A 5,937-nucleotide genomic window follows, 5' to 3' on the forward strand; every position below is an offset into this window, starting at 1 on the left:
TATGGACTCTCTGGGACCTCGTCTCTTACCTTTCCACGGTGAATTCCCCCGTCCAAGTCATAATGCATTGCCTCAGGACCAATTGGCTTCACTTCACCCTGACTTCCCCACTCGTCTGTACCTACACCAATTCCTTTCCACCCAACTACATTCTAGATTTTATTATATTTTACGATAACTTTGTATTAATTTATTTTTAATTATCATCACACGTGCAGCATCTTCAATAATTTAGAAAAAAAAATAATAAATTACAAATAAAAATATACTTTATATTTTTTACTGATGTTTGTTTTTTTATTTTAGGATCGAGAAGAAATTTATTGCCAAAATTTATTGACTGCCGGATGATTGAATAAGAAATTATGTAAAGCTACTGATCGTTTAATTTAAGTACGCCAATTTCAAGGTCGCGGAGGGTAATGAGATGCGATGTAGTACCTCATGAAATTATAATGAGATATATTACGAATCTGTAATCTGATTGAATGTGCGTATGATTAAATAGTCAGAGTATTTAATTTTAAATTAATTATTATTAATATTATTAATTTATCTATCTAAACTAATATTCATATTTTTACCATTTAAGGATTATAAAATAAGCGGATAATAATAATAATAATAATAATAATAATAATAATAATAATAATAATAATTTTAGAGAAGAAAATTACTCAGAATAAAAATAATTTTCATAAAAAATTTCTTAAACAAAATAAAAAATGCATTATATGAATTATATAATTTATATTGTTAATATTCTGATTTATATTTTGAGCTATTTTTTAAAATATTCATATTTTAATGTTGAGTTTATTTTTGTATTAAATAAGGGCTAGTGACCTCTACTATAAATTCACATAACTTTTTCTTCTATTTTTCTTGTTAAAATTACAATTATTACATAAATTAAATACTAAATCTCTTACGTGTACTTTAAATAAATTACTTTTGTATATGTTTGTCATTCGGCCAATGCCTTGGCATCAAAGTAATTTAAAAAAATAAATAAATTTTTAATAGATTTTAATATCTAAAAATCTTAAAAAAAATTCTTAGAATTCTTATCTTTGCAAAAGAAATCTAATAAAAATATTTTTGTAAATAAAAAGTAATCATTTCAAAGAAGAATAATAATTATTTAAAGCAAACGAAAGATTTTTTTCCTTATCAATTAATTTTGTTCACAAATAAAGGAATTTCCAGTCGTTATGTAGAAATATATAAATATTTTTTTTATTAATAATTATTAAAGAAAAAAAATTTTTTTAACAAAGAAGAAATTAACCATTTTCAAAAAAACTAGATAACCTTTTCATATTCAAATTTAAAAATTATGTAATTTGAATATTTTATTAAATTTACTAATAAGAAGTTCTTAGAAATTTTTTTTTCATCTAAGAAATAATAAATAATTTGAAGAACTAAACAATGAAAATAACTAGCGATAAGAAAAGTAATTTAAAATGAAAAAATAAAAAATTACTAACGACGGTACAAGAGGATTTCAATTTGTTCGATTGAGAATAGACATAGCTGGTAATTTTTTTATTATCCGCCTGTAATTACCTATCCATCAACCAAGGCAAAGTAATTAACAAAAAATAGATAGTATAGCTGACGGGAATTTTATCTTTATCGCTGGCACATGTTTGTCACGTTGCTCGTCTTTGTTCTACATGTAATATAAAAAATGATTGCTTGATCAAACTGAAGTTTGATGCTTAACTAACATTTGAGCTTAGACATTTTAAATTAAGAGTGAAGTGAGGTTCGTAAATTCCATTGTTCAAATATCAGAAGATAAGCGGGTTAGATAACTAATCAGTTTTAATGACCAAACTCCCATTAGTGGTCTATCTATTTTAACTAACACAAATTTATATTTTTTATTTCACTCATAAAACCCAATCGCAAAGTAATAAATCCTGAATTACTTTTTGTTTTTAAAAGAATTAACGAGTCATTTATCAATAGAATTAAAATAAATATAAATAGAAATAAATTTTATAAATTTTTTGAGTCAGTTTATATTAGCCTATTGTATAACAAGATAATAAAGCACGTAAACAAAAGGTCAAAAGAAAGGTACCGTGTGAGTTTGTTGAATTCAACGATTCAATCGTTCAAAAGTTTAAGTCGCTTATGAAATCCTCTCTTATTGGCCACTCCCACGATGTACGATATTCTCATTCATTTATATATATATTGTAGAATAGAATTTATTTAATTCAATCCTCAAGAAAGATCAATCGATCTTTTCTCAGTAAATCTCAAGATAAACAGAACAGAAGAAGTTTTTTCCTTATCATTTAATTCATTTTAAGCTTCGAATAAATATAATTTTATTTAATTATGTGATAGGCATCAATGGTTTGATTGTTACGCTGAAAAAAAATTAACTTGATTCGAGAGGAAAATTGTTGAACCAAGAAAATAATTTTAAAGAGGTTAATAGTCTTAAATCAAGACGAAAAATTTTTGAATCAAGTAAAATTTATTAGCTTAAGAATTTTTCTACTCAAATCAAGAAGATTAAGGAGTCTTTTGGTTTGACACCCTGATTTTTGAGCATTTTTTTGGAATTTTTTTGTAAATACCAATGAAGAGATAGAACTTTGAACTTTTTACCATTTATTTACATACATTTCAAGAGTATATATACTGTATACAGTTAAATTGATAATCGGAAAAAATAGACCTGGAAAATGTTTTAAAATTATGAAAAATTCATATTATTTCATTAAAATTATTATAAAATAAAAATTATAATAATAATAACTGTATCACACCCACGATTTTCCTAAATACAAAAAAAAAATATTATTATTATTTTTTTATTTTATAATAATTTTAATGAAATAATATGAATTTTTCATAAGTTTAAAATTATTTTGGGTCTATTTTTTCCGGGGTTCAGTTAAATTTACATCAGTACTACAGATGTAGATTTACAAGCATGTTTGCACAACAATCACATGCTTGTAAAGGTGGACCATTTCGTGAACTCCGCCGTCCATCTTACGGCAACAAATAAATATCTTAATTTTGAAATAATTAGTTCTATATTTTAGCTAAAAACATTTCGTAGAATTAAAGTTATAGTGGTCTAAAGACACCCGCCTTGAAAAAAATTGACGCGCATTTCCTCCATGTTATCAGCTAATTGGCTTATCTGAAACAAAAAAACTCGGCGGGGTTTTATTAATATGTATGTTTAAAAATCAAAAAGTTGACAAAAAAAAATGAAATTCGGATTTTTTTGTTCCGAAGTCTTTCAATAATCCAATTTTCAAAATTAAGTTCTTCAAAATTATATCCTTGATTCAAAAACATTTTTTTTCTGTGTAGAATTAGGCACCGAAACAATATAAATTAGATATTAAATTTAACCTTACAATGTGCGAAAAAATGTAACAAAATTTTTTATAAATATCCTTTATCGTCTGTTTGCATTTATAAGAAATGATTAATGATCGCATTAAATTTGAATATTATTTTTCTCACAAGATCGATCAATCTAAAATGACTTTAAAATTTCACTTTTATTGTTATTGCGCTCGAAGGATGTGAGTGTAAAAATAACAATTGGTTTTAGTAAACACTTTCGAAAGTACGTAATTGAGTTTTGAGAAGAAATCGTCAAATACTGAGTAGTTAGTCATAAAAATTTTTAAGACCAAGTTTTATTGATTTATTTACTCATAATGTTGAAAAATGAAAAAATAATTAGCCAGTTAATATTTTTAATGATAAAAAAGTCTCGGTTATTAACACCGCATTGAAATATACATAATTGCGCAAAAAGTTTAGACGCATAAGTTTTAGTCGAAAGAAGTAGAGACGGCAGGAAATTCTTGTTTCGGTTACGGTTACGGTTAATAGGTAGCTTTACAGCTTAACTTGTATCGGAACGATCAATTTATTGCCAGGACTACATTCTGGGTAATTCCCAGCTCACCGAACTGCGTTTGTTGTCATACAGCTTTCACAAGTTTTAATTAATTATAAACAAATATTTAGTTTTAATAAATGAATGAGTATACAATAATTTGCTAGAAATTTATTGCGCACGCGCGCTAATCATCTGACGTTCGGTGACCATCTTCAGGTTTATGAATAACCAATAGGGAGCTTGGAGTCTTTAAGTTAACCAATTAGCAGCCGTTCATTCCCTTTGAATTGTCATTAACCTCGAATTTATCAGCTATTTTTTTATCAGAACTCCCTGAAGTAACAATTTATGTAACTTACGTCATTACGATCTATAAATAAGGTTAATTATTGAAAACTATAGTAGTTACAATTATTTTTAATTGGACAAATAATTTAATTTTGAGTTTCTTGAGGTAAAATTGATCATATCGCACATCCGTAAGGAAATTCTGGTATACTGAACAAAGTGACCATGTATCAGATATTCATTCGGAAAAAATTTCACTTTTTTGTAGTAATTCATTGATTTGAATCTAAATATAAAGAAATTATTTTAAAATATGTAATTATTATAATTATAATTATTCAAATATATAAAGTAAAAATTCCAGTTGTTGACACTTACAATTTTAATTTAATTACAAAAAAAAATCAACTTACATGTATAATTTCGGGCTAAATTTTTTAAATTTAATTTTATTTTAATTTTAATTAAATTTAATTAAGGTAAGAGGTTGTAATAAATTAAAGTGTTTTATAGAGAGTGGTGTGTACTTATAAAAAAGAGTGTACCAAAGAAAACGGTTAAAAATAATTATTGTAATTTTAAAATGGTAACAGTTTTGTAAAACACTAAATATTGTGATACAAATAAAATTATATTCTATTCTTATTTTAATTTAAATTTTAAAAAAATCAACTAATAAATTTATAAATATAATTTTTGAATTATAAATCTTAAGATAATTGGTTTTTTGAGAACATTTAATTTTTTTTAATTAGAATATAATTGCAAGAGTCAAAAAATTAGGCCAGTGTCAATTTTATTTAGTAATTTTATTTAGTTTGTAAATTATCTTTATACTTCCTAAGATTAATTGATTAATTGTTTGATTTTTTATTCTTCTAAACTGTAATTTTATTCGAAAATTGGAGTTTAATTAAATTAATTTTTAAAAATAATATTCCAGCAAAAAATTTACAAGATATTTTATTTGTAAATAGTGAATTTATTTCTAAAAATTCTTCGGAATAATTTTAACTTTCATACTGTCGGCAAGTGGGAGTAACAACAGTTCTTTCCGTACGCGTACTCCATCTACACCTTACTCCAAGAATTCTTATCACTTATAGGTGATATATCACCCACTATTAAATTCCTGTTTTATCAATTTGACAAAAATTTGAAAATTATCTCAATCTTAAATATTGGTAATAAATTTAAAGATAAGTATGATAAAAATTATCAGTAATTGAAAACGTTTCTGCATGAATTATTTCATAAATTACATCATATTTTTTCATCAGATGTCACAAAAAATGAATCATACGATGTAATAAAAAAAAACTTTTAGAATTTATAAAAATATCAATTTCGAAATACAAAAATATTTTTTTGTACTAGTATTTTGAAAAAAATTGTCAGATGTTTACTTAAAAATTTTTTCTCACAAAATAAAAATTTTTATTTTATAAAAATACAATAATTAAATTTGTGACTATGAAAAAAATAAATTCTTTTTTATGAAAATCCTTTAATGCATGAAAATTTATTTGTATTAACTAAAAAAAATGTTCTTTATTTATTACATTATAAATCATAGTATTTTCCAGCGACCTATTCTTCATTGACAATAAAATTAAGGATCCTATTGTAATGTCGACTGTTTACAGTATTAATTTCAGTAATTTACCAGTACAAGAATGGAACAAATATAAATTTACGGTCACTGTAGAAAAGTGATTGTTGGTTGTTGGATCCCAGGTACATTCGCGTGG

This window comes from Cotesia glomerata, linkage group LG1, assembly GCF_020080835.1.
Source record: "Cotesia glomerata isolate CgM1 linkage group LG1, MPM_Cglom_v2.3, whole genome shotgun sequence".
Taxonomy (NCBI): domain Eukaryota; kingdom Metazoa; phylum Arthropoda; class Insecta; order Hymenoptera; family Braconidae; genus Cotesia; species Cotesia glomerata.